Source organism: Rattus norvegicus, chromosome 16 (assembly GCF_036323735.1).
Source record: "Rattus norvegicus strain BN/NHsdMcwi chromosome 16, GRCr8, whole genome shotgun sequence".
Taxonomy (NCBI): domain Eukaryota; kingdom Metazoa; phylum Chordata; class Mammalia; order Rodentia; family Muridae; genus Rattus; species Rattus norvegicus.
This window is the reverse complement of record NC_086034.1, coordinates 15,736,175-15,763,022: the sequence shown is the minus strand read 5'-3', so window position 1 is coordinate 15,763,022 and position 26,848 is coordinate 15,736,175. Positions and strand designations below refer to the sequence as shown.

General features: G+C 37.3%; 1 long non-coding RNA gene across 34 annotated transcripts in view; it reads right to left on the bottom strand.

Moving 5' to 3' along the window:
* LOC102556133 (uncharacterized) overlaps positions 1-26,848 on the bottom strand; it is an 87,758-nt gene that overhangs the window by 5,387 nt on the left and 55,523 nt on the right. For 7 of the 34 annotated variants that reach the window (XR_001841589.3, XR_010058600.1, XR_010058616.1 and 4 more), the window contains 3 exons: positions 13,989-14,092; positions 11,822-11,952; positions 4,949-5,095 (listed from right to left, as the gene is read on the bottom strand). The exons of 13 other annotated variants lie outside the window; for them this stretch is intronic. This is a non-coding gene — a long non-coding RNA (uncharacterized LOC102556133). Of the gene's footprint in view, positions 1-4,948; positions 5,096-11,773; positions 11,953-13,988; positions 14,093-26,848 lie in introns of those variants that run through there. 14 more of the 34 variants (XR_010058612.1, XR_010058614.1, XR_010058608.1 and 11 more) reach the window with 3 other exon arrangements.

Genomic DNA, 26,848 nt, shown 5'->3' with positions numbered 1-26,848 from the left:
CAACTTTTGTGGGGAATACTATTTACTTTTCTTTGTAGATCTAACACAACCCTCTTGTAAAAGTTTAAAATATATGGCTGTAAATGATACAATCTCCTGGGAATCTCAGGGTATGTATACATCAGAGATCAAGACATCATAGAGAACTCCAAAGTGAGAACATTGTGAATATCTGTCAATAAATAAATACATCAAATAGGGACACTACAAAGGATTCGATTGCAATTATCCCATTATTTGAGAAATGGCTCTAAACACAAAACTCATCTTTCAACACAAAGTCAATCAGGTGCTGTTTTCCCTTGAAATATTGATCGCAGCTTCTAGGCAATTACATGACTATCAGAAATAATCACAGATGGCTATTGTCCAGGCTGACAAAGGTTTGCAATGTCTTGGTTGTTGGCAATGTACAAACAGCAATGTTCACATTGACACAGTTCAGTGAGAGGAGATTTGCTAAATGGAAAAGTTTGTTCTCTTGGGGGCAGGTGGCTCTCGCCAGGAGATGGCTTGTACATTTAGAGCTTGGCCTTCTGTGGCCTCCCATGCTCTGCCAATCCCCACTGAGAGGTAGCTAAGGCAGGAGGCCTTTACAAACCAAAATGCTGCTCTTTTATATTAGATACTTATCACAGCATCTACAGGAAGAAAAGAAAGGTGAACCTGAGTGTTTCTACGATTCTTGGATATTTTCAGTTTTTTCTGACTGAATTTCTATTTTGTCTTGATTAGGTGCATGGTCACAGTTGCTAACTCTTGCCAAATAAGAAATGTACTTTCTGACCTTTTCTAATGAGCAAGGACAATGTATTTTTAAAGCCATTTGTTTACAGTGACAATTTAGACTTGACTGAGAGTGAGTGTATGGTTCTATGGTTTTTAGGAAGGAAGATATCTTCTTTGAATATTTAATATTTAAAGAAAACCAAGAAATGAAGACTGGAAGAAGGGCTTAAGATTTAAGAACACTTGCTCTTAACTGTGTAAAGTGCCCAGCACCCACATGGAGATTCACAAGGGACTGTAGCTGAAGATTGAGGGGAGTTAAAGCTTTCTTCATATCTTCGCAGTATTGTGGTTCTCTCTGTATAGATGCTCCCAGATTTTTCCACAGAGTCCTTGATTAATGTAGATATTTATAGTATTTGTCATCTGTTAATGTAGTAGGCAATCAAATGTGGATTTACATTGTAGTTTTTCAACTTTCTTTTTGGCTTTTGGTATTTAGTGTTTTGGTGGTTTTTGTTTTCTTTTGTATTTCATTTTGTTTATAATGCTTCCTTTAGGAGACTGAGCTGGATAGATCTTCAAACTACTGAACAGAACTTACAGTTTTTGTAGAGGATCTGAGATCCAGCATCCATCAGCTCTCAACCAACTGTAACTCCAGTTCCATGATGTCTGAGGACCTTGTCTTGCTCCATGAGGAGCTAACATGCATTGGTGCACAGACATACATGTAGATAAATAATGTATGCACATAATCCAAAAAGAAATATATTAAAAAACATTAACATGCCATTTCCATATTAAACATGCCTTATAGAGCTGTATCATTCCTTCCTAACTCTAATACTTGAACACTTTTTAAATTTATTTTGTTATTCAGCTGTTTTTCACTCCCAATATCATGTTAGCTTATGTGTACTCTGAGATGTCTTTCTTGGTTGCAAATTCCTATTTTCTCTGCAAAAAATCTTTTGAGTCTTATAAGAAGTTGATTGGTCATTTGCTTTTTTGCTTGATACATGCATGCATATATTGCTGATCACACACAGAACTTTTTACTTCACATTTAAAGACCATGTGATGGATTTGCATGTGAGTCAAAAGTCAATAAATGGTTTATAATTTTCATTTTACTCATCAATGTGCATTTACACTTGCATTTATACTTTATCTGGTACTTCTTAATACCATGTTCCTGGCACTTCAAGTCTTACTCCTATAATATTGGCTTACGTCTTCGTATTAAAACATTAACTGAAAAGCCTTATACTATTTTACTAAGTGATGGATACTAGCCTGTCTCTGCTATTCTTCTGAGTTCCAGGCTTTTATCATGAAAGTAGGTAAAATTTAATATTAACAGAAACCCTGAGAAGGAAAGTATATTTTTGTCTCCAAAATGTCCTCATTTTTGCACAGCATAATATGTAGAGCACTAGTTAGTATTTTATTTAAAGTTACTATGGCTAAAATGAAATAGCATTATCAAGGCAACTTGGGGAGGAAAAGGTTTATTTTGCTCACAGTTTCATGTAAATCTCATCATCACCAAAGGAAGTCAAGATAGGAACTCAAGCAGAGCAGGAACCTGGAAGCAGGAGCTGATGCAGAAGACATGGGAGGGTGCTGGATGCTAGCTTGCTCCTTATGGCTTGCTCAGCCTACACTGCCCTCCCTCCTCTACCAATCACTGATTAAGAAAGTGCTCTCTTATGGAGGAATTTTTTCAACTAAGGTTACTTCCTCCCTTATGAATCTAGCTTGTAGTTAGTGACATTTTAAACAACTTTTTATACTTTACTATTATTTTGTTGAGACAAATACATGAAATATTCAAGTCCTATTCTAATAAATTTAAACAAACACCTGAAAGCTCTGGAAAGAGGAAGGGAAACACGATTGAGCCATGGTATTGATAAATTGAAGATAAACACATTGACAAATAACCTGAATTATTTTTAAAGCCTAGTTCGGAATAAGTTGACAATATAGTGACATTAAGATATAAAAAAAAAAAGCAGGGCACTAGGAAATCACGCCCCAAAAGGGGTGGTGATGGTGGTGGTACACAGATGCATCCACATTCAGTTACCCTAGAGAAAGTCATCTAGGATATAGAAAGAAAAAGTGATGAATGGAAAAAATATATCAGCAGGCTAAAATGTAAAATAGTTATTATATTAAGACAAAGAGATTGTGAGGGTAGAGAGGACTATAGTTTTGTATTTCTTTGTTGTATTATACATATCTCTGTCTTTTTGAGGCGCTGGAAGGGAGTCTATTAAATAGAAGCAAAAAAGAGAGACATATAAGGAATAAGGAGTACACGTCAACCACGTGCATGCCAAATTCTCAAAAAAGAGTCATGCTTAGGTCTCCTTATGATGAAAATTTATACACATATAAAATATATGTAAATAGCTTCTGTACTTATTCATTGTTCTGGCAATCTCTTTTATAAGTCACATTCATATGCATGGATTCTTTTTCATGCTATAGATTACTACTTCTGGTTATACTGTTGAAAGTGAAAGCACATTTATCCGACATTCTTGCAAAACATAAGTTAGATATAGGACAGACATGGGGAGACAGAGGGAAGGAGGAGGGGGAGAGGCAGAGAATTGGTATTTTCCCTTGACAGTCTGCAGGTAGGAATTGTGTTCTGACTTTACGATTTTGTCACACAATTTAAGCTACTTGGGAATTGTAAATCTCTGAATTGCTACAAGATGGCTCTTTGAGTCTTGTAGCTTATGCTGGAAAAGAAACACAAGTGTTAGAATACTCTAGAAGTTGAAGGCAGTGATCAAAGCTTCTCATTTTCCTCCAAATTTCCATTCTGAAAGTAAAGTTCTGATATGGGTCATTACAACAATTGAGCTGTCACAGTAAACTGAAGCATTCCCCAGTTGAATTAATGAGGTTTCAAACATTTTCTTTGCAACTCTCTTAGGGGTGAGTGTGTGTGTGCGGGTGGGGTAAGTTCTTTATTTTATTTTCTCTTTCACTGTTTACATATTTTTCTCTTTGGAGTTAAGATTTTATCTCTGACCCTTTCTTACTGGGACTCACTCATGTCAGGAAGTTCACCCCTTCCCATAACATAATAACACAGGAACCAAAGTGTGCTGGCCAGGTTTTGTCAGTTTGACACCCACCTAGACATGCCTGGGAAAAGTTCATCTTAACTGAGAAAAGGCCAACAAATGACTAGCTTAGGCTTCCCTGTTGAGTATTGTCTTGACTAATGACTGATATTGAAGGGTTAAGCTTCTTGCAGACTATACCCCTGGGCAGGTGGCATTGTGTAAGGAAGCTGGCTAATTAAACGATAAGGAGCAAGGCAGTGTGTGGCACTCCACCACTGTCCCTGCATCAGTTCCTGTCTCTGGGTTCCTATCTTGAATCCTGCTTTGATTCCCCCTACCACCACCATTGTAATTTATTCTTCATTCAGACACTATATCTCCACCTTTCTTTCCTTCTCCCCATCTCCCTTCACCTCCCCACACCTCCACCACACTTAGAAAAAGAACCTGCTTCCCAGGGATAGCAACTGAAGGCTGCATAAAAGTTACAATTGTTCTAGGCACAAATCTTCATATCAAGCCTAGATGAGGCAACCCAGTAGGAAACAAGGGTCTCTAAAGCAAGCAAAATAGTCAGACATATCCCTCTTCAACTGCCACAGAATAACTTAGGAGTTCCACATGAAGAACGAGCTACACAACCAAACATTTATGTGTAGGACTTAGTGTAGTCTCAAACAAGCTCTGTGATTGTCAATGCAGTCTCTGTGTGCTCCCATAAGCCCTGTGTAGTTGATTCTGTTAGCTATGTTCTAGGAGTGTCCTTGATCCTTCTCGTTCCTACAATGTTTCCTCCCAATTTTCCACAGGGTTCGCAGAGCTCTGCCATAACTTTGGCAATGTGTCTCTATATCTGTTTTAATTAGTTATTGGAGGAAACATCTCGGATCACAGTTGGGCTGGGCATAGATCAATGAGTATAGCATGATATCATTGGAAATAATTTCATTGATTTTGGGGGCAGGGTATGGTGTGGATTGGTGGGATGGGAAGTGTTAGTTTCTATCTTAGGTTTCTGGGCTCTCCAGTGTCTATTTCAGTCTATCTAAGCTGTGCTGGGTATGGGATCCCTCTAGTGGTATGGACCTCAAGTTAAACTGAAAATTGGTTGATCATTCACGCACCTTCTGAGAGTCACCATTACCCTAGTTCATTTTCCAGGCAGAACAAATGTAAGTTGAAGGTTTTGTGACTGGGTTGGTGTCATAGTCACAACCTGGGGATCCTTGCATGGTTAGTTCAGGCTTCATATCTCCCATTGACTTCTCTTTCTTGATGGATTATAAAGAAAAATAAAATCCAAATTGCTTTTTAATGGTCGTCATCACAGCAATAGAAAGCAAACTAAGGCACAAGTCATAGCCAAAATGAAACAAATTGATATATTAACATGTCGCTCAATTAATTTCCTGCCTCCCTAGTTACAAAAACATTTAAATTATTTGATTACAAGTCTCCTTGGTAATAAGGTGAAGACTGCTAGAGATAAACAAACCATAATAAGTTGATTGTTGTATGTATTTATTCATGTGTGTATCAGTGTGCATGGTAGACACATGTATGTGTGCATTGCTCTATCACTTTTCACCTTTATTTAACTCTTTAGGGATTTCATGTTATATTCTTATCATAATCTTTTCCAACCCCTAGCTCCTCATAGATCCTCTGTTCCTCCTTACCTACCGAATTTCACAATGCCCACCATGTGGTGATTTTGCAGCAGCACAGGAAGAATAAATGTAAATAGATGAGAAAAAGTGTAGAGTAGTAGGTGGCCCTGGGCATGGAGGCCTGTAATACCGAGACTCAAGAAGCTGAGATAGAAGAATCCTGAATTCAAAGCCAGTGTGGCCTTTATAGTGAGATGCGACCCTGTCAGAAGTCAGTAAAAAATAAATAAATAAATAAATAAATAAATAAATAAATAAATAAATAAATAAGCAAGCAAGCAAATAAAGCCTATAGGATCTTAAAATATAAAAACTGAGAAAAGGACTTCATAGCACCCTAACCATAGAAATAGCAATGAGCAGTTAAACTTAGTTTCTGTTAAGAAAACTCATTATGAAGCACTCGTAAGTATGACACAAACTACACGGAGCATGTGACTTTTTTCTATCAAAGTATGCTCTTCTGATAGTCTCCATTAGGTTATCTGAAGATATGGGGTTCAGTCTTCCCCAGGATATGTCCAAAAGACTGAGCTACTATGATCATAGTAAGTGAAAAGATTTCTACAGAAAAAAAGTGTTGAGAGAAAATTATATGTAATCTGAGCGTTGACTTAGAAACAAATGTCAGGAGTTACAAGGGAACAGCAATTCTCAGCATAGCCTGTTGTCTACATTGAGTTCAACATCTGTAGAAGTCCTGTGGATTCATGCTGGATCCCTGGCACTGGAGAATGTTGCAATAAAGAAGTCAGGAAGATAAACAAAGCATCTGTGTTTTTCCAACTTCCTAGAACATAAAAGGCTTAAGGCACCCTTAATGTCATATTCATCTGCTCTATATGTGTCAAGAGATGCTGCTTGCAACAAAGCCATTAAACTTTCAGGGAGAGACTACATTGCCTTGGGGAAAATTAGCAGGGACACGATGCCTTTGTGGTTCTTCCTGTACGGAACATTTGATGAATGCCAAAGGTATAGCTGTCACTTTTCACACTTGTGAAAATAGACTATCTGTTGAAGAGTTGAAAACAAGGCAAAATATATGGCTACCCCAAGAATCCCACCATTACATTAACAGAGCCTAAAGATAGGTAACCTTGGATAGAGTAGAGTACATATGAGCTTATCCCTCATCTGGCCTGATTCTTACTCCTGTGGCAGTACAAAACCCCAAATGCCAGCTATGCTGCCACCATGGCCCCAGGTTTCCCTAATGGCATTCCTCTCAGTGTTTTAGACAGTGTTGTCTTGATGGAATAAGATCAGACGGATCAAATGGCTTCAAGGGATGGCATTTATGTGAGTCATCTCCCCAGGAGGTTGGCTAATCTCTTTCTATCCAACAAAGCATGTGCTATTGAGAACAGTGCTCACAGCTGGCTGTGTTCGCATTCACATGAATCAGAGGGAATTCAGAGTTCTGCTAAAAGCTTCCAATAAACTTCTGTGTATCATAAAAGGAAGCTCACTTGGAACCAGTTATTCTAATTGTCTACTTTAGAGACTAATATCATGGAAGCTAGTGTTTTGATACAAACACAATTTCATTTTCTATTTCTAGTTCTACTTTATTTATGTGAGAACAGGTAAATTGTTTTAAAACATCTGATTTGCACATCTTTGTTATAAAGGTGCTTTCACAATTACACCCTGCCCACCTCCCAAAAAAGTCATGAGCTTAGAATAAGGAAGAGTGAGACCCAGAGAGACTTGGAGATTTCACTCTTGACTAAGGGTCTAATAAAAAAGAAAACAAGCTTCTGAGGGTGAGTGTGTGTGTGTGTGTGTGTGTGTGTGTGTGTGTGTGTATGAGAGAGAGACAGAGAGACAGAGAGACAGACAGAGAGACAGACAGAGAGACAGACAGAGAGACAGACAGAGAGACAGACAGAGACAGAGAGATGGATCTATAAGAGATATAAGCAAAATAACAGCTGCCACACTACCTCTGGTTTCAAATGCCATTATACCAAGTTGGGACTGAACTACTTCAAGGTATATTTGATAGTACATGGTGCTTTGGTCTATGGAGGATGGTAACTTATAGTCTCTAGGAAATCTGTAGCCCTATATGACAAAGTATGTCTTCAGTTTCCAATATTCCCCTAAATCAAATCACTGTAGTTTTCTTGGTTGTGAAATAATGGCCTACTAAAAGTAAGGTGATTGTGTAGAAAATATTATGGAATATACAATGAAAGAACTATACCTTATCAAAACTGTCCTGGGATGCTGCCAACATCATCCAGAATAAGATCAAATGAGGCAGAATTACTATGTCAAATAGACTAAACCAAGAGCACACATCATATTTTATATCAACCATAGTCTTAAATATATGCTAGCAACATGGTCATGTGTCCTGGTCTCCTTCTCAGGAGACACTTTAAATCAAACACTTCACAGAAGAAACTAAGTCTGGGAAAATTCAAGCAACATAATGTATATCTAGCTAGAGACCTGGAAAATAAAGGGAAGAGAACTGTTGATGTATTAGTTTTCAACAAAAACTATAAACCAATAGATCCAAGAAATTAAATCACAAAGAGTAAGGATCCACATGTGGGCCTGTTGTTGCAGTCCAACAAGATGACCCTGTAGGCAAAAGCCTTGGACACAAAGTCTGTCTATCTGAGTCTATCTAGGATCTACAAGTGAGACGAGAAGCAGCTACTCTGTTTTTTCCTGTGACTTCCCCATTCATGCGGTGGCAAGGACCGATGTGAACTTGAGCCCACAGTCCAAACAAGTACATATAAATATACATCTAAGAAATTTAAAAAATGAAATGTGACTTAACAAAGAACACACCACAGCCAAACTAATTAACATAACAGGAAATCCCTGAGTAGTAAGTAAACACTTCAGATTTATAGAATATGACAATGTCAGAATGACAAATTACTTCCATAGGAACAAATAAAGATAAAAATAGTACAAAAAGGTAATGGATTCATAAACATCATACACACGCATTGTTGAAACCTAAAGGGAAACTAGAAAAAAGCAACTCATTTGAGCAAACAAAATATAAATATTAAGATGTTGATTAACTTAAATGTAAGCACATCATCAGTTGTCATATTAAATAAAGCAGATTTAGATGATGCAATAACAAAGATTGCCAAATAATGTACTTAAATCATGAGTATAATGTTATGATTACAACAAGCAGGCTATGAACACAGGTACAAGTGTGTCACAAGTGCGAGTAGAATTTACTTAAATATTAGCTAGCACTAACTGAAAGAAAGGTGGCAGTCTGCCAGAGTAATATCAGAGAAAAAGAACTTTAAAAACAAAAGCAAACATCTGATACATACTATCATTTTATAACCACAAAGAGTAATTAAATCAAAGATGATGTAGCAATTCCCAATGCTTATACTTTTTTAAAGTATATGAAAATTAAACTGACAAAAGTATAAAGAAATAAACAAATATATACTTATAAAGATTTCAACATTCTCTCTTTAAGTAGCTAATATGATCTAAAGATATACAGAAAACTAGAGTGTACTGATCAACCAACTTGTTACAATTCACATTGATTGAACCATAGCAAAATACAGACTTTCAGAAGGCATTTGGCTGACTTATCATAATAGATCAGAAAGTCTTGATCAGAAAGTATTTGGAGATACTTGGAATGAAAAATAAATTTAAAGTAATTCAAGATACACAAAATGTTATCTTACAATGGAAGTAAGTTAAAAAGCAGCAAAATGTATTAGTAGACATTCAGTTGTTTGAAAATGAACTTATACATTTATTTAGTTCAAGGCAAAGCTCGCATTGCCAACTCTGGAACAAAATAAAAAATATGGCATTCATGTTTAAAACTGTCTTTAGAAATGTACAACATTCAGGTCAGTAAAAACCCAAGGCATGTCCTATTAATGGTATGATGAAGTCTCAACTTTAAGAAACTAAAAAGGGGACTTGAAGGAAATAAAACATAAACATTGTAAGGTGAAGCTCAGGAGAAAAGTTATTGAAAGATGATCTCATATCAGATGATCATAAAAGTAACCAATAAACTGCAAACTATGCTTCTTGAAGATGGACCATTCAGGTTGCACAAACCAAATACAAAAAAGCAAGATGCAAAGACCCGTAATCAAGAAAAATTCATGTTAATACAGAAGCTATAAACATTAAAAAACAGAAGAGCATAATACAAAGAATTTTGTGCCACTTCACTTGACACGTTATAAAAATGGGTAAATTTTGGGGTTGGGGATTTAGTTCAGTGGTAGAGCGCTTGCCTAGCAACCACAAGGCCCTGGGTTTGGTCCCCAGCTCCGAAAAAAAATGGGTAAATTTTGCACAAGATACCAACTCATTGAAACAGAAATCACTTTTAAAAAAATTCTGCAGAAGTAACAAAATATTGAAGATATAATGCTTATCAAAGGCAAACCTTTTTTTAGATATTGAGGGTAATGGCATTTACTCCTTAACCTAGATATATGAATCATAAAATATACAAAGAGAAGAAAATAAAATAAAACTAATGCCATGTACCTACTAACTGCTAAAAGTACATGCAAACATGCTTGAAATAAGATAGCATACAGGTTGTCTCCTGAGAGGCTCTGCCAGAGCCTTACTGACACAGATGAGGACGCTTGAAGCTAACCACCAGATTGAGCACAACAATGGAGTAGTTAGAGAAAGGTCTGCAGGAACTGAAGTAGTTTGCAACCCCATAGGAAGAACAACAATATCAAACAACCAGACCCCCCAGAGCTCCCAGGGACTAAACAGGCTCCAGCTGCATATGTAGCAGAGAATGGCATTGTTTGGCATCAATAGGAGGAAAAGCCCTTGCTCCTGTGAAAGCTCAATTCCCCAGTGTAAGGGAATATCAGGGTGGTGAGGTAGAAGTGGATGGATGGGAAGGGGAGCATCCGCATAGAAGCGAGGGACAGGATGGGAGAGGGGACAAGCGGGAAAGGGGCTAACATTTATGATGTAAATACACAAGATATCCAAGAAAAAAAAGAGAAAAAGGTAGCATATAGGATTCCAACTATATTCATAGATTCATTGTCATCATGCAAAGGTACCTAAGCATGCAAAAAATAATATAGTTCCTAGTAGAAAACTATGTAAAATAAGTAATATGATAACTCATAAAATCCAGAAAAGTTACTACATAAATTCACATGGTGACTCTAGACAAAACCTCACAACATATGATAGAAAACAACAACAACAAAAACCCCCTTTTTAACACAATACAGCTCATCTATAAACTACCTATGATCAGCTTCACACTTCATAGCAGGAATCTCGATGCTTTCACTCTCAACTCAATTTAAGACCAGCTCACGTGATCTTGCCTTTTCTCTTGGTTGGTAATGGTTGTATTCAATGCAATAAGGCAAGCAGACAAGAGGAATTCAGATTGAATAGAAAGAAATTGACACTTTCTTTATTCCTAGATATCATATCAAATCCCACAGATAAATAAATAGAAAGGCAAGCATATAGATAGTAAATGCATCAGTAAATAAATAGACAAATAAATACATCAATAAATAAGCGATTCGGGATTTCATGGGTTCAATAGAGTGAAGGATTCAGGATCACTACGAGGAAAGAAATTGCATGTCCGTACTTGAACATCTCAAAACTGGAGATTAGTCAGAACACAGTCCATGAATGAAGCCATGTGAAAAGACTTCTGAGAGCTTGTGCAAAAACTCCAAGTAGACAAGACAAAAGTCTTGTAACCTCTGTTACCCATACTGGCTTATTCTTGCATTGTGCTTTCCTACCCCTCCCAACTCTAGTAAATAGGATTAGATTTCCCTTAGATTGCCCATCATTTTACCTATTATTTTACCTCCAACCATGAGTTGTCATTCTGACTATGTATAGGCTCAACTCACATGACCTTGCTCTTGCGAATACATACAGCTTTAACTTGTGAACTTTACTGATATGACCTTACCTAACTCACAAAGTACCCTCAGAATAAAAAGTGTATGAAGCCCTGAATAGAGACATAAGACTTTAATCTGCCTCAATTTTAGGTTCCACTCTTCCAGGTTTATACTGCCAACTAGAACAATAACAGAAATTTAAATTAAAAAAAAAACTTTTAAACTGAAAATATGAAATATTCAAGAATAAAACTGTAAAATATGTCTATGATTTAGGTAGCAGAATTTTAAAAAGTATTCATCTGCATATAACGTAAAATAAAATATTATGAAGTTAAACCATATTCATGAATACAAAACTTAATAATATATATGTTACTCTAAAGTGGATATAAAATTTAATATAATACTTGTCAAAATGTCCACATACTTTTTGGAGAAATGAAGTATTTTGGGAGAGGGTGGGCTCCACCTTTCCATCTGGGTGCTGGGGTCTTTTATACCCTGCAGGTTCTTGGCCATGTATGCTCTTCCTTCTCATTCTCTTCAGCAGAATCTTTTCTGTGAAGGACAGATGGGTGTTCTGGGCACTTGCTAATGGCCTTATCTGGGATTGAGGGTCAAGAGAATTTTCTGCTCTTCTTAAAGGCAAGGAATAGTTGATTCAGGCCCGAGAAAACACAGAAGTAAGGTAGAGTCTTGAACAAGGTACCCTTTGTTCACATGAAAGACCTGGACATGCAAGGAATTTTCCAAGTTCTCTCTTTATCTTATACCACTGTACACATTTATGCTGCTGGTGGGCTTGCTACGGGGGGATGGAGGGTGAAGTTCGGGCTCTCAGGTGACCTGAACTGCTCTGAATTGATGCAATAGATTGGTTTAGAATGTGGCAACCTTTTAAAGTCAGTTAACCTTAAAGATCTGTACCTGTTTTAGTCATTCTGTTACTTCCATGACTCGTACATCGCTTTTTAAAATAATTTTATTTTTCTTGGATGTTTTATGTATTTATATTTCAAATTTTATCCCCTTTCCCTCCTCTCTGATGCCCCCTCCCACCTTCCCCTGCTTCTATGAGGATGCTCCCAGTCCCACATCACTTCTACTGGTTTCCTTAACCAACACACATGCACACATTCACACACATGCACACACATGCACACATGCACACATGCACACACAAGCACACATTCACACACATGCACACACGTGCACACATTCACACACATGCACACATTCACACACATGCACACATTCACACACATGCACACATGCACAAATAAAACCAAAACAGTCTATATTTGAAAGAGCTGTCACCATAATAGGATTTTTTAAATCTGATAAGCCTACCACTACTACTATGGATGGGCTTGAAATTATAATTTTGTCTACTGGTTTCATTTTCTCATGAGGGTAATAGGATTGTTCTCTTGCCATTGTTTTCACCTTAGGTCAAAGCAGAAATTGATTCAAACTTCAAGTTGCATGTTATAACTTATTTTCAGTTGAGTTATCTGTAACTGAGGAAGTCTGAATAACTTGATTAAGGTCACATTGATGAGAGGTCATGGGACACTGACTCCCACAAAATTTCTGTCCATAATATCTGTTCAAATAGGAGCAGTGGGTTCAGAAATGTAATATTCTTGGCTGCTAAATCTTTGGTATGGAGTGAATAATAATTGCCAAATTACACACCTAAATTAATCTCAAATTTGATATAACAATTCACTGTAATAAACAATAGCTAATATTTAGTCTCATCATTACTAAATAACAGAAGAACTTAGATTCAAAATGTTTTAGAGTAATCCCCATGAATATAATAAATGTATAACAGTTCTTGAGAGAAAAGAAAATTTTGTTTTTACTTTCAAGAAGGTGTCTCTTAGAAAAATATTTAAAATATTAGAAAATAATAGAAAAACATTGTACACATGATTATAAGTGATAATAATTTATATTTCTATACTCTGTTCTCCTAGGGTATCAGGAGTAAGATAGTCTTAAATGGACTCAAAACAGAGACCCAAATTATGGTTATGACCAATGGCACAAGGTTATGGAGTGGCAGTCCTACTTTTCTGCATTTCTATCATAACATTTTCCTAATTTTCTATTGGCACACACAAACTGAGTTTATAGTGCTAAGTTAGGTTGACTTTTCAAAATTGCTTATTTTCTTGTCAAAATGTTGACAATAGACTATATTACAATTGCCAAATCAATAAGTGTCGAAGACAACTTTGATTTGAAGAACTTTCTAATTATACATCCTTGAATAGCCTTTAACATTTCTCACACTCAGTTTCTTTATATTTATACTTATTCTAATAAGATGAATTTCTCAATAGAATTGCTATTAGATAAAACTTATAAAAGAAAATGAGTCAGTGTTTTATTTTTTTCTAACTACTTGACTTCTAAAGACTGAGTAGTGCCCTTGAAATGATAGAGTGAGTAAAGACAGTTGCCACGGAGCTGTAGTACATACACACACACACACACACACACACACACACATACACAGGCACATGCATGTGCGCATGCACACATTTGGCCCTGGTAAAAAAAAAAAATACTGGAAGTTCTACCTGTAAAAGTCGAAGCCACAGCTCTCACAACCCACAGGTCCAGCTGTGCTGCAATAGTGATTTCTCCAGCTGCGCAGGTCAACAGCCAGGAAGATCTTGTCAGGCTGAAAGTTAAAGAGCAAGGTTTCATCCCAAGGGGGAACTTTTGTTTTAAACTGAGATACCCTGAGAACAGGAAGCATCAGGAATCAGAGAGCTGGAATTCAACCTGCTATAAGCCCAAAATGAGAGACAGCAGATTTGGATACTGAGGTTGAACAAAAATAAGCTGAAAAGTCTCTCTCAGACATAAAGGGAAATGGAGCTTCAACTTAGTGCTTGAGTGCAGACCCTGTTCATGAAGAGTAGAGCTGGACACACTGAATCTGAGATCATAAGGTATAGCAAACTCTGCAGCACAAGTATCAGCCACTTACCTCCTTTAAATTCTAAGTACTCAAATGCTAGTGGGTCCCTTGTTATCATATGCACATTTCTCTGGAAAATAAAAAGACTAATACTTAACAATTTTGAAATAGAGACGGGGCCACTATGCATATCTTAGTGGTGCAATTGCTTCCCCTAACCCAGCATACTTAGAAGTCACTCCTACAGCTAAAACAGTTGCTATGCCAGGGCTGAAAACCTGAAGAGTTTTTGGGAAGTGAGAAAACTTACCCAGGTATGAACTGCAGCTCTAAATATGGTAAAAACTAGCAGAGCTGTCAGGCTTTAGAAATTTCTGCAGTACGGGCTTGGCAATACCATAAACCACAGAAACACCAAACTCCAAGTACTTAACTGATCACCAATGATAAACCCACCAGGTGAAAATAAGACCATTACTACTGTCTTTGAGCCAAATCTGAGGCAATGCCTGTATCCAATTTGGGGCAAGCATATATGCTAGTGTACTTTGTGTCTACAAACCTCTCACTTGGTGTGATCAAGCACATCCTATGCAGTTGGGAAAACCAGTCTTGTTTACCAAACTGAAAACATATGTCTTCTTATCTTACATGAACAATGACCCAAGAATTCCAGAAAGTTGTCTGTCTTTGGGCAAGTGGGCATTACAGGCAAAAGACATAGTTGTTTTACAGACCTCTTAAGCACAGTAATTAAGACAACACATAACTTCAGCCTTCACACCATATCAATACACACACACACACACACACACACACACACACACGAGACAGAGAGAGACAGAGAGGACTCCAATTTTCAAAGATCCATAAAGAAATGTCTCAAATATTTCATTTGTGTTACTTTGTATGGTAGAATGGGGACAAAGCAGGTATAGGTATGTATGCCTCTAAGATTTAACATTGTCATCATTATTATTATTATTATTATTATTATTATTATTATTATTATTACTATTATTATTATCATCACACCATTATTTTCCAAGTACATTCACTTGTCAGAATACTTTTGGAAAATTATGCATTTATTTTTTTATTACTCATCATATGATTACCTAATTTTCTTCCCTGTTTCTTCTCCACTACTGAGTATTATGTCTTAAAGTGCCTTTCTTTTATTCTTTTGGCCCCTTTCATTCCCTCCTTTTTCTTTCTACTGTACTTTTAGCCATATTTTGGCTTTATCTTATTGATTATTTAAAAAAAAAACAACTTTTATCTCTTTTGCTTCTTACAATTTCAAATTTTGGCTACAAATTTTCTTATAATTGACAAATATTTTTCTCTTTTCTTTTGCCTAATTTCTTGCAAGTTTTTCCCCTTTATTACATCATGCACTCCTTTTTCCTTCCAGTTACATTTGTTATTCTTCTGGTTTGGGGAATTTCATTTGGTTGGTTTTGGTTTTTGGTTTTCTGTTTGCCTGTCCTGATCCTTTATTTCATTTGTTCACTATTTCTACATTCACCCTAAAAGGAGTTTCACTTCAGAGCATACTCTGCCTTAGATGTGAATTTGCCTTAAAGGTTACTGGCTTTAAGATAGCGATTGTAGGAGAATGTCCGTGTCTGTGTACTGTGATACTGTTTTCTCCTGAGTTATTGGCCTCTGAAGGTAGAAAGGTGCTCACCATTAAGATCCACAGATCAAACTAGCAGAGACTCTGAATCCACAGAAATGTAAACGAGTTCTCAGAGGTGCAGAATGTGAAAAATGAAGGCAGTGAGGACTGAAAGAGCTTGAAGGGGCTCGAGACTCCATATGAACAACAATGTCAACCAACCAGAGCTTCCAGGGACTAAACCACTACCCAAAGACTATACATGGACTGACCCTGGGTTCCAATCTCATAGGTAGCAATGAATAGCCTAGTAAGAGCACCAGTGGAAGGGGAAGCCCTTGGCCCTGCCAAGACTGAACCCCCAGTGAATGTGATTGTTGAGGGGAGGGTGGTAATGCTGGAGGATGGGGAGGGGAACACCCATGTAGAAGAGGAGGGGGAGGGGTTAGGGGGATGTTGGCCCAGAAACCGGGAAGGGGAATAACAATCGAAATGTAAATAAGAAACACCCAAGTTAATAAAGATGAAGAAAAATAATCAGGAAGGCAGTGAGATCCCCTCCACTGACAAATCGTCAGGTACTGAGACAACTCAAAAACTCTGAAGTAGGGAAGATAGAGATTTCAAAAATGTACTAGTAAAAACAGTCAATGGTCTGAAAAGAGATCCAAGCAGATGAATGATGTAAGACTAATCTAAACTAGAACAGAGAGGAGTCAAAGCAACAAAGGAGGAAACTACAACTAAATACATGCGAACATAAACAAAATGCATTTACAAAGTCAAGACATGAAAGAGAAATTGAGTAAGAAAATGAAAGGTTTTAGGGGATAAAAACAAATAGAAATGGTGGGAATTAAAAGTTCCACCACTCAAATAAAAACCAGGTGAAGCTGGATAGACAGCTCTGTAGAGAAAAGAACTTCTGTGAGAGCTTGAGGTTTTACCCCTAGAAGAGAAAGGCTGAAATAGCATGGGCTGGATCTCCAGAGCTGAGAAGCAGGGCCAGGAGCATCTCAGAAGCTCATTGGCCAGACAGTCTCTCCAAAGTACTTAAGTTAATCTCAGGGGGCATCCCCTACCTTAAATATGCTGAGAAAGAGAGGCAGAAAGGCATTCTGATTTCATCCTTGGCTTTCGCATGCATCCACCACATATACAACAAACAAAAACAAACAGACAGGACAAAGCATTACTCAAAAGACTGGACTAAGAAGAAAAATAGCAACCGTTGGGCACAAGCTCATGAAAGAGTTACTTTCAAGCATAAACAAATAAAATAAATGATAACTACAATATCTAAGTAGCCTTGGTTATTATCAAGAAACCAAATCAAAGATTTTACAGAATACAAAAAAGAAAATGACATTAAACTGTTGAAGGTATATAGACCACCAAGTGCAGTTACCACAGCTCCAGAAAATTCCAAACCTTGTTCTGGCCTCTGCAGGCAAATGCATTCATGTGCCGAGACCCCTACTATACAGAGTCATACACATGAATAAAATAAAAAGAAGATTTTTCAAAGATATTAATCAAGGAACACAATATTAAGCACTGTAAGAGAATAATGCTAGCTCACTGACAAAGTCAAACACATGACAATAGTGTTAAATCTCTTTTCAGTGACACTAATAGCTATGAAGGTCATAAACAAAATAGTTCAGACTATAAAGAGTAAAAGGACTGCTAACCAAGATGACAATTTCAGGCAAAGTTTTGTTTAATTTTTAATGGAAAAATAAGGACATTTCATGATAATCATAAATTGAGTTTATTCACAACTATTTAGCCAGCACTGCAGAAGGCTCTGAAAAGGACACTATTTATAAAGAGAAAAAAATTCATTCATAAAGACTTTATAAAAATTATGATTGTGTGACTCTTTAATTCTTGGGAAGTGTAAGACTAAACTGTTTATATTAGAGGATTCACAGGCAAGATTTTCTCTCTCTGTAAAAACTTTGTAGTCTAGATTACATAACATTTTAATTTCAACTGCCTATTTATAAAATGTTGTCAAAGGTACTCTGCTTTCACCATTGTGATAAGAGCTTTTATCAAAAGACATGATCAATATTTAAGGAGAGACAATGAAAGAATGACTCACAGAACAGTACCTAATACTAGATAGGCAATTTTATTTATCTGTAATTTCTCTAATACTCATACAGTAGCAATTTGTGAAACAAAATGTTCAAAGCAAAATCACAGTGAAAGTCGACGCAATCTCTTGACGGACTACTGACTATATGTAAAATATTATTCTTTGTAGGATCCTGTGAACAATGGGTCAATTGGAAGAGATGAAAAAGGTTCAATGAAGGGGGTGACTTGGTCTCCTTACTATCCTTCATTAGGACTGAATTATTTCTTTTTAAAATGAATGATCTTCTTCAGTTGTTAAATGTGCAAATTTCATTTCAAACATGCACAGTGCTCAATCTATTTAAAGATGGTTTATGCCCAGGAATGGTATGACTGGGTCCTCAGGTAGTACTATTTCGGGTTTTCTGAGGAAAACCCAGACTGCTTTCCAGAGTGGTTGTGCTAGCTTGCAGTCCCACTAACAATGGAGGAGTATTTCTCTTTCTCTACATCCTTGCCAGCATCTGCTGTCACCTGAGTTGTTTGTTCTTGGCCATGCAGACCTGTGTGAGGTAGAATCTCAGGGTTGTTTTCATTTGCATTGCCCTGATGAACAGGGATGCTGAACATTTCTTTGGGTGCTTTGAGGCCATTTGATATTCCTCAGCAATCCATGGGCCCAGTTGCATATGTAGCATAGGATGGTCTTATGGGGATCTATGGGAGGAGAGGCCCTTGGTTTTGTGAAGGCTTAATGACCCAATAAAGGGGAATGCCACAGCAGAGAGGTGGGAGGGAGGGTTTGGGTGGGTGGTGGGGCACCCTCATGAAGGAATGGGGTAGGGGGATAGAATAGGGAGCTTCTGGAGGGGAAACTGGGATGGGGGATAACATTTGAAATGTAGATAAAGAAAATATCCAATAAATAAATGGATATTTATTTTTAAGAAAAATATTATTTTAAAGAAAAGAGAAAGAATATTAAAAGCAGTAAGAGGAAAACGGTCAATTAACTTATAAAGGCAGATCTATCAGAATTACACCAGACATCTCACCAGACTATCAAAGCCAGAAGATTCAGGGCAGATGTCATACAGACCCTAAGAAATGTCAGTCCAGGCTACTATATCCAGCAAAATTCTCAATTACCATAGATGAAGAAACCAAGATATTGCATGACAAAACCAAATTAGAAAATATCTTTCCACAATTCCAGCTCTACAAAGAATAATAGATGGAAAACGTTAACACAAGGAGAGAAAGTGCACAGTAGAAAAATTAAGAAAGTAATCTTCTTGCAACAAACCCAAAAGGAGAGAGCCACACAAGCATAATTCTACCTCTATCAACAATAATAACAGGAAACACTCACAATTCCTTAATATCTCTTTACATGGAAACTAAACAACACTCTACCCAATGCAAACTTGATCAAGGAGGAAAAAAAGAAAGAAATTAAAGGGTTTTTTTGTTCTGTTTTGTTTTAGAATTTAATGAAATTGAAGTCACAACAAACCCAATCTTAATGGACAGAATGAAATCATTGTGGTTTTTTTGTTTGTTTGTTTGTTTTTAGTTTTACCAAATATTTTATTGATGTTATTATAGACCTCCAGTATCTTATGTGGATATCAGTTGAAATATCTGAGCGGCTCTTGGAGTGTCCAATTTTGTTTTGTGGTTTTTTTTTCCTCCATCTTTATTAACTTGGATATTTCTTATTTACATTTCAATTGTTATTCCCTTTCCCGGTTTCCAGGCCAACATTCCCCTAACACCTCAATCTCCCCTTCTATATGGGTGTTTCCCTCATCCTCCCCCCATTACCGCCCTCCCTCAACAATTACGTTCACTGGGGGTTCAGTGTTGTCAGGACCAAGGGCTTCCCCTTCCACTGGTGCTCTTACTAGGCTATTCATTGCTACCTATGAGGTTGGAGCCCAGGGTCAGTCCATGTATAGTCTTTGGGTAGTGGCTTAGTCCCTGGAAGCTCTGGTTGGTTGGCATTGTTTTTCATATGGGGTCTCAAAACCCTTCAAGCTCTTCCAGTTCTTTCTCTGATTCCTTCAACAGGGTTCCCGTTCTCAGTTCAGTGGTTTGCTGCTGGCATTCGCCTCTGTGTTTGCTGTATTCTGGGTGTGTCTCTCAGGAGAGATCTACATCCAGTTCCTGTCGGCCTGCACTTCTTTGCTTCATCCATCTTATCTAGTTTGGTGGCTGTATATGTATGGGCCACATGTGGGGCAGGCTCTGAATGGGTGTTCCTTCTGCCTGTGTTCTATACTTTGCTTCCCTATTCCCTCCCAAGGGTATGCTTGTTCCTCTTTTAAAGAAGGAGTGAAGCATCCATATTTTGGTCATCCTTCTTGAGTTTCATGTGTTCTGTGCATGTAGGGTAATTCGAGCATTTGGGCTAATATCCACTTATCAGTGAGTGCATACCATGTGTACTTTTCTGTGATTGGGTTACCTCACTCATGATGATACTTTCCAGTTCCATCCATTTGCCTATGAATTTCAGAAAGTCATTGTTTTTGATAGATGAGTTGTATTCCATTGTGTAGATGTACCACATTTTCTGTATCCATTCCTCTGTTGAAGGGCATCTGGGTTCTTTCCAGCTTCTGGCTATTATAAATAAGACTTCTATGAACATAGTGGAGCATGTGTGTTTGTTATATGTCTTTGAGTATATGACCAAGAGAAGTATAGCTGGGTCCTCAGGTAGTTCAATGTTCAATTTTCTGAGGAACCTCCAACAGATTTCCAGAATAATTGTAACAATCTGAAATCCCACCAACAATGGAGGAGTGTTCCTCCTTCTTCACATCCTCGCCAGCATCTGCTGTCACCTGTATTTTTGATCTTAGCCATTCTGACTGGTGTGAGGTGGGTTGTTTTGATTTGCATTTCCCTTATGACTAAAGATGTTGAACATTTCTTTAGGTGTTTCTCAGTCATTCAGCGTTCCTCAGCTGTGAATTCTTTGTTTAGCTCTGAACTCAATTTTTTAATAGGGTTATTTGTCTCCCTAAAGTCTAACTTCTTCAGTTCTTTGTATATTTTGGATATAAGCCCTCTATCAGTTGTAGGATTGGTAAAGATCTTTTCCCAATCTGTTGATTGCCGTTTTGTCCTAACAACAGTGTCCTTTGCCTTACAGAAGCTTTGCAGTTGTATGAGATCCCATTTGTCGATTCTTGATCTTAGAGCATAAGCCATTGGTGTTTTGTTCAGGAAATTTTCTCCAGTGCCCATGTGTTTGAGATGCTTCCCCACTTTTTCTTCTATTAGTTTGAGTGTATCTGGTTTGATGTGGAGGTCCTTGATCCACTTGGACTTAAGCTTTGTATGAGATGATAAGCATGGATCGACCTGCATTCTGCTACATGCTGACCTCCAGTTGATCCAGCACCGTTTGCTGAAAATACTGTCTTTTTTTCCATTGGATGGTGTGGGCTCCTTTGTCAAAAATCAAGTGACCATAGGTGTCTGGGTCTTCATTTCTATTCCACTGGTCTTTCTGTCTGTCTCTGTATCAATACCATGCAGTTTGTATCACTATTGCTCAGTAATACTGCTTGAGTTCAGGTACAATGATTCCCCCGGAAGTCTTTTTATTGTTGAGGATAGTTTTAGCTGTCCTGGGTTTTTGTTATTCCAGATGAATTTGCAAATTGTTCTGTCTAACTCTATGAATCATTGTTAAGAGAAATACTCATTGCTCTGACAGCCTATAACACGAAACTGGAAAGACATACACTATCTGCTGAACAACACATGGGAAAGCTCTAGAATAAAAAGAAACAAACACAAAAAGAGTGGATGGCAGGAAATATTCAAACTCACAGCTGCCATCAACCAAGTAGAAAACAAAAAGAACTATACAAAGAGTCAACAAAACCAGGAGCTGGTTCTTTGAGAAAATCAACTAGATAGATAAACCCATAGCCAGACTAACCAGAGGGCACAGAGACAATATCCAAATTAACAAAATCAGACATAACAACAGAAACTGAGGAAATATCAGACCCTACAACAAAAGCCTATACTCAACAAAATTGGAAAATCTGGAGGAAATGAACAATTTTCTAGACAGATTCCACATACCAAAGTTAAATCAACATCAGATAAACCATCTAAAAGGCCCCATAAACCCTAAAGAAATAGAAACTGTCATTGAAAGTCCCCCCATGAAAAGCCTAGGACCAGATAGTTTTAATGAAGAATTCTATCAGACCTCCAAAGAAGACCTAATATGAATATTCTTCTAACTACTCCACAAAATAGAAACAAAAGGAACACTATCCAATTTGTTTTATGAAACCACAATTATGCTTATACCTAAACCATACAAAGATTCAACAATTTCTGACCAATTTCCTTTATGAATAACAACACAAAAACACTCAATAAAATTCTCACAAACCAAATCCAAGAACACAGCAAACAATCATGCATCATCATCAAGTAGGCTTCATCCCAGGGATGCAGGGACAGTTGAATATATGGAAATTCTTCAATGTAATCCACCATGTAAACAAACTCAGAGAAAAACACCACATGATTATCTCATTAGAAGCTGAGAAAGCATTTGACAAAATTCAATATCCCTTCACGTTAAAAGACTTGGAAAGATCAGGAATTCAACGTCCATACCTAAGCATAGTTAAAAGCAATATACAGCAAACCAGTAGCCAACATCAAACTAAATGGAGAGAAACTTGAAGCACTCCCACTAAAATTAGGGGCAAGACAAAGCTGCCCAATCTCTCCCTACCTATTAAATACAGCACTTACAGTCCTAGAGAGATCAATTAGAAATCACAAGAAGTCAAAGGGATACAAATTAGAAAGGAAGAAGTCAAAATATCACCATTTTCAGATAATATGATAGTATACTTAAGTGATCCCAAAATTACAACAGAAAACTCCTAAACTTAATAAACAACTTCAGCAAAGTGGCTGCATGTAAAATTAACTCAAACCAATCAGTAGCCTTCTAAACTCAAAGGATAAACATGCTGAGGAAGAAATTAGGGAAATGGCACCCTTCACAATAGTCACAACCAATAAAAACTACCTCAGTGTGATTGTAACCAAGCAAGTGAAAGATCTGTATGACAAAAATTTCAAGTCTATAGAAATTGAAGAAGATCTCAGAAGATGGAAATATCTTTCATGCTCATCAATTGGCAAGATTAACATAGTAAAAACGGCCATCTCGTTGAAAGGAATCTACAGATTCAACACAATCTCCATCAAAATTCCAACTCAATTCTTCATAGGGTTAGAAAGAGAAATTTACAAATTCATTTGGAATGACAAAAAAAGCAGCGTAGTGAGAACTATTCTGAACAATAAAAAAACTTCTGGGAGAATCACCATCCCTGACCTCAAGCAGTATTTAAGAGCAAGAGTGATTAAAATCTGCATGGTATTGGGGCAGAGAAAGGTAGGTAGATCAATGGAATAGAATTGAAGACCCAGATATGAACCCATACATCTATGGTCACTTGATCTTGGACAAAGGAGCTAATGCCATCCAATGGAAGAAAGACAGCATTTTCAACAAGTGGTGCTGGTTCAACTGGAGGTCGGTATGTAGAACAATGCAAATTGACCTGTTTTTCTCTCCTGGTACAAAGCTCAAGTCCAAGTGCTCAAAGACCTGCACATAAAACCAGTTATGCTGAATCTAAAAGAAGATAAAGTAGGGAAGAGCCTCAAACACATAGAAACACATAGGCACAGGGAAATTTTCCTGAAAACACCACCAATTTCTTATGCTCTAATATCAACAATTGAAAAATGGGACCTCATAAAATTATAAAGCTTTTGTAAGGCTAAGGACATTGTCAGCAGGACAAAATGGCAACTGACAGATTGGGAAATGCCTTTACCAATCCTACATCTGATCGAGGGATATTATCTAATATATAAAAAGAACTCAAGGAGTTAGACTCCAGAAAACCAAATAATCTTATTAAAAATGGGATACAGAGCTAAACAAAGAATTCTCAGCTGAGGAATATTGAATGGCTGAGAAGTACCTAAAGAAATGCTCAACATCCTTAGTCATGGGGAAATGCAAATCAAAACAATCCTGACAGGGCTGGAGAGATGGCTCAGCAGTTAAGAGCATTGACTGCTCTTCCAGAGGTCCTGAGTTCAACTCCCAGCAACCACATGGTGGCTCATAACCATCTGTAATGGAATCTGGTGTGTCTGAAGACCGTTACAGTGTACTCATATATATATATATATATATATATATATATATATATATATATATATATAATCAGTAAATCTTAAAAAAAAAACAAAAACAAAAACAAAAACTATCTTGAGATTCCACCTCATACCAGTCAGAATGGCTAAGAACAAAAACTCAGGTGACAACAGATGCTGGTGAAGATGTTGAAAAAGAGGAACACTCATCCACCATTGGTAGGATTGCAAACTGGTGCAACCACTCTTGAAATCAGTCTGGTGATTCCTCAGAAAATTGGACATAGTATTACCTGAGAACCCAGGAATACCATTCCTGGGCATATACCAAAAGATGCTTCAACTTCTAACAAGGACACATGCTGCACTGTGTTCATAAAGGCTGTACTTATAATGGCCACATGTGGGAAAGAACCCAAATGTCCTTTAACAGAGGAACGGATAAAGAAAATGTGGTACATTTACACAATGGCGTACCACTCAGCTATTAAATACAATGACTTCATGAAAATTTTTGCCAAATGGATGGAACTAGAAAATATCATCCTGGATATGATAACCCAGTCACAAAAGACACATATTATATATACTCACTAGCAAGTGAATATCAGGCAAAAAGCTCTCAATATCCATGATACAACTCACAGACCATATGAAGCTCAAGAAGAATGAAGACCAAAGTCTGGATGCTTCAGTCCTTCCTATAAGGGGGAAGAAATTACTAACAGAAGGTAGAGTTTTGGAGGGACTTGGGAAGAAGAGAGGAGGGCGAGGGGAAAAAGTATTTGCTTTTACTAGCCACCACAGAGATAGATAAAATAATGAAAGAAAATGTATGAAAGAAAAAATAAAGTTAGCACAACAACCTTCTTTTTGGACTAAGTCACTCTGATTACCCCAACTACCTTCATTGCTAGTTTATCCCTTCCAAGTAGAAAAATTTCTCCCTGTGTATAGCCCGAAAATTAGACCCGTTATTATTTCATTACTATGCAATCAGTGGCTGTCTAAATTTTTGGATGCTGCAAAAAATATCACAAAAACAAATTATCTTTTGTAGTATATTTTATTGGTTATATTATTTAATTACATTTTTATTGTGGAAGATATATTATTAATATGTAATAATATTCTACCCCATTTATTTTCATTAATTTTTGCTTGAAATCTATTTTGTTAGATATTAAAATAGCTTTGTAGTATATAGTTCCTAGTACACCACTTTAGGCTATGGGAACATGCCACATACTATCAGCCCCCTCCACCAGCTTGCTTCTTAGTTCCATTTGCTTTGAATATTGTTTTTCCATCCTTTTCCTGGAGGAATGTCTATTGCTGAACTATATTTCTTATATGCAGTAGAAGGATAGCTTCTGTTTTAGGATCTATTCTGTTAGCCTGCCTCCTTTTACTGGTGATTTGAGGTCATTCATATTGAGAGATATCAATAAGCAGTGATGGGAAATTCCTTGTATTTTGTTGGTGGCATTGGTCATGATGGTGGTGTGTGTATGTTTGAGTGTGTGTGTGTGTGTGTGTGTGTGTTTTCCTTCTTTTTGTTTTGCAGTTAATGTGTGATTACTTCCTATATCTAATTATTTTTTATTTATTTTTCCTGGATACTTTATGTATTTACATTTCACATGTTATCTCCTTTTCCCCTCTCCAATATGCCCTTCCCTTGGTTTTATGAAATGCTCCCACTCCTTCCACCCACTCCCACCTCAATTCCCTGGCATTCCCCTACATTAGGGAAAAAATCCTTCACAGGACTAAGGGCTTTTCCTCCTACTGATACTAGACAATGCCATCCTCTGCTACATATGGGGTTGGAGTCATGGGTTCCTCCATGTGTACTCATTGGTTGGTGGTTTAGTCCCTGGAAGCTCTGCTGTGGTCTGTTTGATTGATATTGTTGAAAAACCCCTTCAGCTCCTTTAGTCTTTTCCCTAACTCCTCCATTATTCAGCCCAATGGTTAGCTGCAAACATCCTCATCTATTTCTGTACGGTTCTGCAAAGCTTCTTAGGAAACACATGTATCTGACTTCAGTCAGCAAGCACTACTTGTCATCAGCAATAGTGACTGGGATTGGTGGCTGCATATGGAATGGACCCCTAGGTGGGACAGTCTCTGGATGACCTTTTCTTCAGTCCCTGCTCCACTCTTTTTCCCTCATGCGAGTATTTTATTCTCCCTTCTAAGAAGGAATGAGTCATCCACATTTTGCTCTTCCTTCTTCTTGAACTTCATATGATGTCTGATTTTTTTCTTAGGTATTGCAAGCTTTCGGGCTAATATCCCCTTATCAGTGAGTGCATGCCATGTATATTCTTTTGTGACTGGGTTACCTTACTCAGGATGATATTTTCTAGTTCCATCCATTTGCCAAAGAATTTGATGTAGTCATTGTTTTTAATAGCTGCGTAGTACTCCACTGTGTAAATGTACCACATTTGCTGTATTCATTTATCTGTTGAAGGACATCTGGGTTGTTTCCAGCTTCTAGCTATCATAAATAAACCTGCTATGAATACCTGGAGCATGTGTCCTTGTTATATATTGGAGCA